The 13,540-nt window shown below is 39.0% G+C and overlaps 1 long non-coding RNA gene and 1 pseudogene across 1 annotated transcript in view; both read right to left on the reverse strand.

Moving 5' to 3' along the window:
- Window positions 1-3,210: 3,210 nt before the first annotated feature.
- LOC133230977 (uncharacterized) overlaps window positions 3,211-13,540 on the reverse strand; it is a 32,948-nt gene continuing 22,618 nt past the window's right edge. The window contains exons 3-5 of the long non-coding RNA XR_009731005.1: window positions 10,011-10,137; window positions 9,442-9,536; window positions 3,211-3,667 (exon numbers count right to left, since the gene is read on the reverse strand). This is a non-coding gene — a long non-coding RNA (uncharacterized LOC133230977). The remainder of the gene's footprint in view (window positions 3,668-9,441; window positions 9,537-10,010; window positions 10,138-13,540) is intronic.
- LOC133230974 (zinc finger protein 728-like) lies at window positions 4,860-7,763 on the reverse strand (annotated as a pseudogene).

Here is a 13,540-nt window from a genome sequence, read left to right on the forward strand (position 1 = left end):
TAGATGGAGGCTGTCACACCCCTAGATATGGATTTGTGATTCCATGACCTCCTCTTCCTTCAGAATTGCGATTATCTTTTCACTTTTAGCTGCAATGAGAAGGTAGGCTCATGGAACAAGGGGATACTTGTGTAAAACTTTTAATTAACTTTCTAAAAACTGTTAATTACCCTCCCCTCAAAAAACTACAATCAACTTGTCATTCCCAAAGAGACCACTGCAGTGCTCTGAGAGGCTTTTTCTGTTATACAATCTGGGGAGGCAGATAGATTCTCATATGGAATGAGCAGGAAATGCTGAGTTGACAGCTGAGAGCCTGGCAATGAAACTCTTGTATTGTGCTGACTTCTCTGTTCCTCTGAGAAATTTTTCTACCCAACAATGAGTTCTTTCCTGACCCCTGAGCTTCAGCATCGCTTAAGTATGATCAGAGAAATAGAACCAAACTGCCTGAGGATTTCTAAGCCCTATAATTAAAAGGAAGACCATGATGATAGCAATTTTTATATTAAAAATCATTGTATATATTTGTCCAACTCAGTGCCAGCTAATTTGGAAGTCTAGATGGTGATAAAGATGTTTTCCACTAAAATATGTTTTACCAATATGGACCCATTCCCAGGTAGTTACAGAAAGCCTAAATAGAAAAATGTCCACAGAAAGATGGAAATTTATAAATTTCTTCCCCTAAAAGTACCCCCAATAGTAAGTTTTAACAGGTGCTTTCTTGTTTAGTCTCTCAGTCATGTCCGACTCTTTGCAACCCCATGGACTGCAGCACACCAGCCTTCCTTGTCTTTCACTATCTCTCAGAGTTTGCTCAAACTCATGCCCATTGAATCAGTGATGCCATCCAACCATCTCATCCTCTGTCATCCCCTTCTCCTCCTGACTTCAATCTTTCCCAGCATCAGGGTCTTTTCCAATGAGTCAGCTCTTTGCATCAAGTAGCCAAAGTATTGGAGCTTCAGCTTCAACATCAGTTCTTCCAATGACTATTCAGGGTTGATTTCCTTTAGGACCAATTGATCTCCTTGCAGTCCAAGAGACTCTCAAGAGTCTTCTCTATTAAAAAGTGATGCCTCCACTTTTTAATGCGCTATGTTTGTTTTAATTGTGTGGATCACAACAAACTGTGGTAAAATTCTGAAAGAGATGGGAATAGACCACCTTACCTGCCTCCTGAGAAATCTATATGCAGGTCAAGAAGCAACAGTTAGAACTGGACATGGAAAAACACTGGTTCCAAATAGGAAAAGGAGTACGTCAAGGCTGTATATTGTCACCCTGCTTATTTAACTTCTATGCAGAGTACATCATGAGAAACACTGGGCTGGATGAAGCACAAGCTGGAATCAAGATTGCCAGGAGAAATATCAATAACCTCAGATATACAGATGACACCACCCTTATGGCAGAAAATGAAGAACTAAAGAGCCTCCTGGTGAAAGTGAAAGAGGAGAGTGAAAAGTTGGCTTAAAGCTCAACATTCAGAAAACTAAGATCATGGCATCCAGTCCCGTCACTTCATGCCAAATAGATGGGGAAACAGTGGAAACAGTGGCTGACTTTATTTTTCTGGGGCTCCAAAATCACTGCAGATGGTGATTGCAGCCATGAAATTAAAAGACGCTTACTCCTTGGAAGGAAAGTTATGACCAACCTAGATAGCATATTAAAAAGCAGAGACATTACTTTGTCAACAAAGGTCTGTCTAGTCAGGGCTATGGTTTTTCCAGTGGTCATGTATGGATGTGAGAGTTGGACTATAAAGAAAGCTGAGCACAGAAGAATTGATGCTTTTGAACTGTGGTGTTGGAGAAGACTCTTGAGAGGCCCTTGGACTGCAAGGAGATCCAACCAGTCCATCCTAAAGGAGATCAGTCTTGGGTGTTCATTGGAAGGACTGATGTTGAAGCTGAAATTCCAATACTTTGGCCACCTGATGTGAAGAGCTGACTCATTTGAAAAGACTGATGCTGGGAGGGATTGGGAGCAGGAGGAGAAGGGGATGGCAGAGGATGAGATGGTTGGATGGCATCACCGACTCAATGGACATGAGTTTGAGTGAACTCCGGGAGTTGGTGATGGACAGGGAGGCCTGGCGTGCTGCGGTTCATGGGGTCGCAAAGAGTCGGATACGACTGAGGGACTGAACTGAACTGATGAGGGATCTTCCCAGATCAGGGATCGAACCTGTGTCTTCTGCCTTGTTTTTGTTGTTCAGTTGCTCAGTCATGTCTGACTCTTTGCCTTAGTAGGCAGATTCTTTACCACTGAGCCACCAGGGAAGCCCCTGAAGTATTTTGCTTTTAATTACAGATACTCTATCATGCACCCATCAGCTTCAGTGTATTTGTTCACTTCTTATAATTGCCTAAGCAACACGATCACTTATGAAATTTCCGGATTTTCTCCTGATCAATTGTCACAATAAACTGTTTAACCCTGATGAAGTCAATTATAAGAAATGAAAGAAACAATCAGAAAAAAAAGATTCTCTTAGTGTTCCTCTCAAATTAAGAAGGAAGTAATGGAACATATTAAACAAGATCAAATTAATATGCTCATAGGGAAATTAATCTCATCTTGAAACTAATTTCTGACCTCCTTGAAATTTAATAAAAGCTGTTCTTAAAATCCTTGAGCAGATAAGTAAAGTTCATAAATTTTGAACTAAAAAAAAAACCCACAAAATAGGTTTTTCATAATTAACAGGCCAGTAAGCAAAACGGGATCTGCATGGAAAGAATCTCAAAATAAAGATTCATGAAATATGGGAGAAATGAATTCAATGAAAAGTAAACAAATTAGATTTACTTTCTGAATCTAAGGTTTTTAGTTAGTAACTCATCAAAAGTTTTGGAATGACCAGTTTTGATTTAACATTTCTAAACTCTGCAAAAGACATGTGTATAAACACATATACCCACACTGCTCTTCTTCTTAGGTTTCATACTCTTAAAATATACCTTCGTATATTTACATTTTGCATTCAGTGTAGGTCAAAGCCATGAAATACTGTGTTCCATAAGTTGAGACAAAGAACATGTGCAAAGAAATAGATAGCATAAAATTGTATAAATATGATTCCAGATTTTGATAAATATGGCTTTAATTATATTTTTGTGACTTTCTTAAATCTACATTTGTTAAAAGGAACCTCCAGCAGGAATGGAGAGTCTCAGGTCAACAAAAAAGCACAATGGAAATTGATGCAGATGAGTTTATTACTCAAGGTCTTGAGTGAATTAACAGCAAGCCTTGAGGGCCCCCTGAGGGAGGTCAAGGCTAGAACCAGGCTGAGAAAGCTCCAGTACTTGGGGTTCAGGCCTTTCTAAGGGACCCTGGGTGAAGTGCTGTGGGCTCCTCAGGCTGAGCGTGGATGGGTCTATTCAAACCAAGAGGAGCAGGATTCTGGTGAGCGCTGTGAGAGTGTCATTGAAGGAGGGCCTGTAAAGTAGACCCTGGGGTTCAGCAAGACTGCTGGTCTCTAGGAAGGGGGTCATCTAGTGAAGGTGCTCACAGGACTGGCTGGTGTGAGTTCAACGAACCGCAGGCTGCCTGCTCCCCAGACAGACGCTGAGGCAGCAACAGCACGGAGCAGTCAGGGAGGCTCTCAACAGTACTCTGTATGGTCCTTCTTATTAGAACTGTCACAGCGTCCCTGCAGTTACAGAGAGGGGGCGGGGGAAGGTACATTGTAGAAATTATGGAAAATATGTGACATTATTTGAGGATTAAGAGCAGCAAATAGTTGATGCTTGATTTCTTCCCTGCAACCTTAAAGAAGGTGGGAGAGGTTAAAGTTGGTGGTGGGTTAACACTTCATTCCACATCAACTGTAACACTAAAGACCACTCAGTTTTATTAATTAACGTATATTAATAGCACATACAGTTGACATAAAACCTTTTACAGTTCCCTGTGGGATCCTTGATCAAAATAACCAATTACAAACACAGAGAAAGATATTCATGCCTTTGATATAATGATCTGAGAAAAGTATTTCTATGGTGTACAGAATGGAGGCTAATTGTTTCATAAACAGGAACCTATGTTAATCACATGACTTTTCCAGGAAGGGTGTCCAGTTCTTTTCTAGGGTATCAGAGAAGATGTCATTATTTCAGCCATGTCAACTAATATTCTGTTGATATTATAAAGATATTACAAAGATATATCAAGATTTCAGTGAACTGTTATTATTGATCTATTTCTGTTGATATTATCAAGATACATCAAGATTTCAGTGAACTATTGATATTATCAAGATACATCAAGATTTCGGTGATATTATAAAGATATACCAAGATTTCAGTGAACTGTCATTGTTTCATCCTTAAAAAACAAGTGACATAACTAGTGAAAACTTAGAACAAACCTGCCTTACTTTAATACACAGAATCATTCCCTGATCACCGACATCATGGTGACCTCCAGGGATGTTTAACTTCAATGACAGAACGCCTCCATTTAGATGTTCACTGTACATTTTACATTACTGTGTCCTTAATCTTCTAATGAAGAATAAATATAAATCATGCCCACCTAATACACAAGGGCTTCTCTTATCTTTGGGGCATCAACCATCAAAAACATAAGTTCATATACAGTAATTCTCCTTTAGAGTGAATTCAGAGAAGAGCAGTGATGAAATGCTTTCTAGTACACATTCTCTGATACCTATTTAGATTTGATGATTGATTAAATACTTTCCTACATCTGTTTTTACATCACTCACATACCTTTCTTGTATAAACACAGGCTCATGTTTTCTAAAGTGTGTATTTAGGACAAACCTCTTTCATCACTTATTATATTACCAGGGTTTCTCTCCAATACGTGTTCTCTGATGATGAGTGAGGTGAGAGTGATGACAGCCTTTGCCACTTTCCTTATGTTTAGGCTTTTCAGTTTCTCTGAAGGATGAATTCTCTGATGCTGACCAAGACTTGAGCTTTGGGTAAAGGCTTTGCCACGTTTCTTTACATCTGGATGATTTCTGCCCAATGTGAATTTGCTGATGTTGGTAAGGCTTGAAATTTGGTTAGATTTTGCCACAATCCTTACATTTATAAGGTTTCTCTCCAAGTATGAATTATCTGATGTCTAGAAAGACTTGACCTCTGATTAAAGGCTTCACCACATTCTGTACATTTATAAGGCTTCCTTGTAGGATGAATTTGCTCATGTTGAGTAAAATGTGATTTACAATTAAAGGCTTTGCTACAATCCTTACATTTATAAGGTTTCTCTCCAAGTATGAATTATCTGATGTCTAGAAAGACTTGACTTCTGATTAAAGGGTTTACCACATTCAGTACATTTATAAGCCTTGCTTGTAGGATGAATTTGCTTATGTTGAGTAAGATGTGATTTACAATTAAAGGCTTTGCCACAATATTTACATTTATAAGGTCTCTCTCCAGTAATGGATTCACTAATGTTGAGTGAGACTTGAGCTGTGCCTAAAGGCTTTGCCACACTCTGTACATTTATACTGCTTCTCCCCAGTATGAATTATCTGATATTGAGTTAGGCTTCCACGCCGCTTAAAAGACTTGTCACATTCTGTGCATTTATAAGGCTTCTTTTCAGTATGAATTTGCTGATGTTGAATAAGATGTGAGCCACAGATAAAGGCTTTGGCACATTCTCTACATTTGTATAGAGTATCCCCAGTATGAATTCGCTGATGCATAGTGAGATATGAACACCTATTAAAGGCTTTGCCACATTCTCTACATCTGTAAGACTTTTCTCCAGTATGAATTACCTGATGTTGAGTAAGATTTGAGCAACAGGTATAGACTTTGCCACATTCCTTACATTTATAAGGTCTCTCCCCAGTATGGGTTTGTTGATGTTGAGTAAGACACGAGGAACAGATAAAGGCTTTGCCACACTCTGTACATTTGAAAGGCTTCCTTTCTGTATGGATTTTCCTATGGCTACTTAGATTTAATGATTTAGTGACTATTTTCCCACATGTGTTACTCTTGTAATGTTTCTCCACATTCTGAATACTCTGCTGTTGTCTAAGTTTACAAGACTGATTACAAACTTTACTATATTCACTACAATTATAAGCCTTCTTTCCAATATCCACACTTTTATACACAGAAACATCTGCTCTTTGATAAAAGATATTCCTACATTTATTACTTCCAGAATCATTGTCTAAAAATGGATTTCCCTGGTGTTTCATGAGACTTGAGCCTTGGTCAATGTTATGTCCAGTTTCATTGAATAAATACTTTCTCACCCCATCATACCCCATCATAAAGACTCTTGTAATTGTTGGGGGTAGAGCTCTTGCTTAAAGCCTTACTCATTTTATGATACATGAAAAGTTGTCCTGCATTAACTACACCCCCATATGCATTGACCATTGATGTTTGAATAATGTCTCTTCCATTATTATCAACATTGCAGATTTTGAAAAAGGGAAAAAATATCTGTTGTTTGAAGAATACTGAACCCTTGCTAAAGGCTCTCAAGTTGATTACACTGGGAATCTTTTCCCTCATTTTTAATTTCTGGTCTTCAGACATATTTGAATGTATGTTTAATTGAATATTGCATTTAGAGTGGTTTGAATGATTATCTGCAGTAGAGACTAGATGACTTTCCAGATTTTCCACAGTTCCTTTCAGAGAACATGTATATGTCAAAAAACGATGTGGGTCTTTGCTGACAAACATACATTTCTCTGCAGATGTTAGTGACTTAAATTGGTCTTTTTCCCAGTTTGATTCACAACCTTGATTTCTCTTGGCAGTAATGTTTACATTATGAGAAACTGTCCCAGTTGGGTTATGTCCATCATAACATCCTCTCTGTCCTTCACATGCCCGTGTATGTTCCCAGTCTTTCATTAAATGTAAATTTACAAGGTGAAATATTTCATATATTTATAGGTTTTCTATTGGACATAAATCTTCAAAGCCTGGATTTCTTGGCATCACACACTGGGTGTGTAGAGAAGACGCAGCTGAAAGGGCAAATAACAAGTTATTCTACTTACTATTCTCAGTGAATATAGTTTACAATTTACATAAAACTGATACACCCTTAGCTAGATTAAGAATGAAACAGAGAAGGAAGGAGTCAAAATGACAGAGGATTAGAAAGACATGGAATTCGTCTTCCTACACAAATGCATCAATACATCTAGAAATGGATTAAGTCTCACCCAGCTCCTCCTGAACACTAGCAGAGGACCGTGGACACCTAAAAGGACAAGAAAGATTCTGTTTAGCCAGGTGGGACCAAAGCAAATGAAGGAAAGGGAAGAGGAGAGGAAGTGGGATGGGACCTGCAACCCTTGGGGGAGCTCACTGGGACAGAAGGGAGCCTCATTCTCTTATGGGAAGAGGAGGCAGCACCTGTTAGAGGCAGGCAGGACAGAGTGAGGCTGCTACAGACGGTACTAACCACAGCCCTGCTCCCCAAGCCTGAGCGGGGAGTCCACCACTGCACACGAGGGCTGGGTCCTGAAATGTGGGGTTTGGAGAGCAGATCCAGGCAGAGGACTGCGGTTGGCTGTGAGGAGACATCCTGAGGGGACAGGAGGGAGGGAGGAGCTCTGCAAACGGGATGCTTGTGGAGGAAGCCTGAACCACCAGAGAAGCAGAGCAGCGTTGTTGAGTGATGCCCAAAGGGAAGAACCACCATTGCAGCCCCTCTCCTCCTATGCCAGCCCCTCCTGGCCAGGCACTAGCAAGGACTCCCACAGGGTTGGGTGATCTCACGACCCCAGCTGCTGCCTCCTCCCCTATGACCCTCGCCACCAGGGTGGACTCCTGTGCTCCAGGGCAGCCCGAGGAGCAGGTGCCTGTGGGTGGCCCACGCGCACTGGGGGGGCGGAAAACACAGCTGAGCCCCAGGGTCATGCATCTAAGGAAGAAAAGTGAAATCTCACAGCTGCACCGACCACGATTTTATACCCCCACAACTGGCTCTGTCAACTCAGCACCTACAGAAAGCCTGATTAGACAATAAGGACTCCCACAGTCCTGATAGGTGTAGCTTTAGCAGCTGGAGACTTTGTGAGCTTGTACTTGAGGCAGGTGGACCAGGCCAGAGTCTGAGACCACAAGCACAGAAAATTTCACAAAATGAGATGAAGAATGAAAAAGAAATATGTTGTAGAGAAAGGACCAAGATAAAAACCTACAACTAAATTAAGAATAGATAGTTAATCTAGTGATTACTAATGATTACAATCTAATGATGACTTTAAGTAATCATTTGCTTTAAGTAATCTTAAATTGAGATACCAAACATTTTCACAATTACTAGGTGCCTATTAATTCTTTAACCCACTTTTTACCACATGTGTTTTTACTTGAGCATATTCTATTAGATGTTTGAATCTAAAAATCATAAGTGATATTGGCATAGAGCTAATCAGAAAGTGAAGATGTATAGGATAAAGTCCTGGGATGCTTCATAACAAACAAGATAAACTCAATAAAGTAGTAGTTCTTATGAAATCAAATAAGAAGTGAGACTTTAAAAATGAGGTAAGAACACAAGGAGCTCTACTCAGCGCTCTGTGGAGACCTAAGTGGGGAGGAAATCTAAAAAAGTATATATATATACTCTTTGATTCTCTTTGCTATACAGCAGCACACTGTAAAACAGCTACACTCGAATAAAATTTTTTAAAGATTTCTTCACATAATCTAAAAAGCTTAATAGTGAGAAACAACCAGAAAAAATATGGTAGAAAATGTTCTAAGCTCTCATGCCAATTTATTTTAACATTCTTTGAGTTAAATGAATATATTAAAGTATTTTAACATTGACGAATTGGGGCAAATACACTTAAGATATTTAACATGAGTTTATATAAAGAAAAAAGAAACTTTGAAATACACCTGGGATTTGCATTTTCTCATTTTAGAGAGATTTGGCTTTATGCAGTGAAGAAATTATTTGAGTATGAAATTTATAAGGCCATATTTATAGTTCCCAGTGGATTAGAAATTATAAAGCAGAAAACAAATGTCTGTCCCCAGTATTTCTAGAACTTTGGCAGTTTGTCTACAACTCCACCCAAACACTTCTGTCTAGAGGTAGAAATGAACTTTAAAAGGAGTGTCATAGAGTTACTCAGAAATGAACACAGTTTTCCTAGGATCCCCAAGAAATGAAAGAGCAGCCAACTCATGCAGGTTGTCACAGGCCAAGGGGAGAATTTCAGTTCTCGCTGGGAATGAGAAAAGTAATCACTGGAGATGAATTCATGAATGATTAAAGAGACAGAATGAGGAAGGTGATATCCATCTATGACAGCAACAGAAATAAGCCCAGACTTCTCCAAAATCATTTCCACTGAAGCAGATCTTCCCAAACCACATGACAAAGGACGACTTCCTCACTGATCCTTGGACCTCTCACCTGTCATAGGCTCCATCCATTCAGACATACCTGGGTGTATGGGTGTTGTCTCCATGCTGCTTATATTCCTGGAATCCTTCATTCGCTCCAGAAAGGTGACCAGGTCTGGCTTAGAGACACAAGTCCTGTTCATCAGAGAAAGGAGATTCATCAGTTTCCATTCCAATACGTATTCAGGTGAGAAGACAAGGTGTGGTAGAATACTGACACAGCCTAGAAAACTGATTTCCCCAAATGCTTTATTGAGAGCACCTATAAACACTAACAAAAACATAAAGAACAGAACCTGAGATTCTGGTCTAGTACTACTAGGGAAAAGTTAGTAGTAGAGACGAGGAACAACTATTTTATACCACTGAACTTATAAAATTCCTAGTAATCTAGAGAGAAGGAGGCAGATTATCTCAAGAAAGAGGAAGGTTGGAATAATAAAGAATCATCATGACGTCTTTCTAACCTCACAAACTCCCATTCTTTTCCTAGAAAGCAGGGATCTGAAACTCTATTATAAGAAGCAGAAGATTCCAGGAGACATTCTAGAAATGCAGGAACCATAACCCGGTGGGTGGATAAGGGATTCTGAAGGCAGTTATCCTTACCCAAGGAGGCCAGGTTCCCGTAGTTCTCTAGCATCATGTCCCTGTACAATTCCCACTGACCGAGGTCCAGGCACTCCCACTCCTCTTGAGTGAAGTCTATGGCTATATCCTGGAATGTCAGCCATCCCTGAAATACAAAGTACATATGCCATATGGCTGTCACTTCCTTATGTGACCCAAGATGAAACCAGCAAGAGAAATGATTTTGATTCAGGAGAATGTCTGGTATTACACAAGAATAAGATTTTCCACACTAATATTCTCTACCATATTTCTAACCCCAGAAAAAAAGAAGATGGTATACGATTCACAAAACTACTGTAGAGATCCTTTTTGTCTGGGACAAAAACTATGGTATGATGTGATCTATAGAGGCAGGTTTACTTAGAGTGTTGTTCTTGTGTTATACAGGATAAATTGTCTATCAACCAAACTGGGAATAGTTTTCTCCAAACTGGGAATATTTTTTAAAAGGAGATTCTAATTCAGGAATTCTGGAGTGGGGCCAGAGTTGTTCTTTAACAAGCTCACTTCTAACTGAATCTCAGGTTCATGAATGGCATTGTGAGTACCACAGAGGTAGAACAGCCAGGTAGGGCTTCTCTGGTGGCTCAGCTGGTAAAGAATCTGCCTGCAATGTGGGAGGCCTAGGTTCGATCCCTGGGTTGAGAAGATCCCCTGGAGAAGGGAACAGCTACCCTCTTCAGTATTCTGGCCTGGAGAATTCCATGGACTGTATAGTCCATGGGATTGCAAAGACTTCAACAGCCAGGTAAGAAGTCATAGTTAATATTGAACTGTACATATTTTACAGATTTTACAGGTTTAATAGAATAGTAAGCATAGAAAAAAACAGTCTTGTTGATATTTAGTATATACCATATATCTTTCTAAAAGTTTTTACATAGTCTTGAATGAGCCACATAAATAATTTAGATCAATAATATTGCTGTAACAGTTATTTTAGAATATTTTGTCAGGTATTCAGTAAATGGTAGAGCTTGGGTTTTCTTTAGTTGATATGGACTAGAATTTATTTTTAAAAAACACATTTTTTTCTGTCTTCTAACTTTATTGAGGTTTTCAATGGCTAAGTCAAGGATCTCTCTTGGTAAATGTCAGACTGCACTTGAAAACATCTTTTGATATTTGTTCTAGGGTAAGACAATTCCACATTGATAAGAGAACAGACTCTATGATTTCAAAACCTTTAGACCATGAAATTTTTGTACCTTGTTTTATGTACTGAGATATATTCCAGTTGGAGAAGAAAATGGCAACCGACTCCAGTATTCTTGCCTGGAGAATACAAGAGCCTGGGAGGCTACAGTCCATGGGGTCACAAAGAGTCAGATACAACTGAAGTGACTTAGCACATATGTTCCAGTGTCTCCTAGTTTACAGGCTATTGGAAGTCAAATAGAATTTGTATCCTACTGTTGTATACAAATTATATAAATCTTAATTATGTTGAATTGGTTCATGGTGCTTTTCAGGTCTAACTATAACCTTCTACTTTTAGAAATTAAATTAAATAAACTTTAATAAATCATAATCCATTCATTTTAGAATGAATATTCCATTAACTTTGGAGAGCTTGATATTGAAACTCCAACTAAAAATCTTAATTTATCTACTTAAAAAGACAAATGTATTATATAGTGGAACTATATGTAACTTTCTTCTGTGTTGTACATGTCTCCTGTAAACGTGTTATCATACTTTCATGGTATAAAAAAAGAAAAAATAAAAAGAACAGAGAAATATACAGAGACAACTCTAATAAATGTGTAGACAAGTGTAGGTAATTGGGAAGAACATAGTCCAAAAATGGATCAAATAGGTTAACATTTCCATGCACACACCTACACTAAAATGGGAACTATATACATTTTAAAAGTGATAAAAAATATTCAATTCAATAAGATCAAGATTATTTTTCACTGGTTAAATCTCATCATTTTTTGTGGATGATAATCTGTATTTTTAAAACACACTAACGTGCAAACACACATACCAATATGAAATAAATTAGGACTCTAAATTAGAGTCCTTTATTTCTTTCAAAATCTGTATCACTTGTGTTGAGCTATATTTTAGAAATTTAACATTAGGAATATGATTATGGTAAGTGCTTTGGAAAATAAAAAGAGGTGATAAGATCATGTCTGAGATATGAGGGTGGAGTGTAACGGAAACTACCGGACCTGGGCTTGAGTGAGGAAACCTCCACTCCCCAAATCCAATATCCCCACTAAACACAGGTGTGTTCATTATTCAAAGCAAAGGTAGACTAAGAAGGTGCGGATTTCCACCGTAACTGGTGGCTGGTGCAGGTCCCTCCCTAAATCATCCTAAATCTTTATTAAAGGTTAAGAGAAAAAAAATGCGAACATCGTAATGCTGGAATCTCACAGAAGTACCTGATCAAGGTTACATGCAGTGTAATGGGATAAATGGTAGCAGTGATCTGAATTGACCCTGAAAAATGTCAGTTTCTAAAAATTTCACTTCATATATACCTCCCCAGTTCTGTATCCTATGAGTATATTTTAACAGCGAGTCATTTTAATAATATAGACACTACACTATTATTTTTTGTTTCAAAATTATCTGAAAAATTCTGGATCACTGAGTTCATTCTATTTATAACTGCATTTTCTTTCTGTTCTAAAGAGCTGAAGTTGCATCCAGATGTAAACTCATCACTGCATTTCCTCTACTTTCCTAAGAGCACAACACCAAACCACATCCCCATGGGAATCTGGGATACCAGTACCTCTCAGTGTTGATCTCTCACAAAGGGAATATATTCACGAGTTGAAAGTCACTAATTCATTTTGAGAATTCATCACTAATTCACTTTGAGAATTCATCACTAATTCACTCTGAGAATTCATTTTCTATAGAAAGCTGGGATACAGACAATGAAGAAAAGGCTCTGGGACATCAGGGAGAAGAGCTGGTCTTCACTATTGTAGGAAAAAGTAAATAGTTGAAAACCAACATCCCAGGCCAAAAAAAATATGAGTAGAGAATTAAAGGTTTGTAGGTTCTCTCAGTCCAGGCATTTCAGCAGGAAAAGCAGACACAGCCCCAGACCCAGGACAGGACGTGTACCTGAGAAGCTGCCATTTCCTCCTCTTCTTCCTCCTGCTCTGTCTTCTCTGGGGATGTTATGTAGCAAACACACCTCTGCATCTTGAGAAAATACCTTCAAAGGCATCCGCACAGCTCTATAACCTGCAACCACCACAACTACAGACAGAAGGACCTTGAAAAGCTGAAAAGACCCACCTCTCCTGTCCTGTCTCAGGAGAGATTCAGCAACAATCACTTCCTACCTAGAGACCAGCCTGTGAACTTATTTCTTGATTGTTCTCTCCTTAGAGAGAGCTCCTCACCCTGAGCTCACACAGACCATGTGAGCTGACTGACTTCCCCAGTCCAAATCCAGCTAGGCCAACCCTGCTGCCTCTCCTGATTGAAGCTGGGCCTCAGCTCTCACAAATGGACCAGGAGCCATGTCC

The sequence above is a fragment of the Bos javanicus genome, chromosome 18, assembly GCF_032452875.1.
Source record: "Bos javanicus breed banteng chromosome 18, ARS-OSU_banteng_1.0, whole genome shotgun sequence".
Taxonomy (NCBI): Eukaryota; Metazoa; Chordata; class Mammalia; order Artiodactyla; family Bovidae; genus Bos; species Bos javanicus.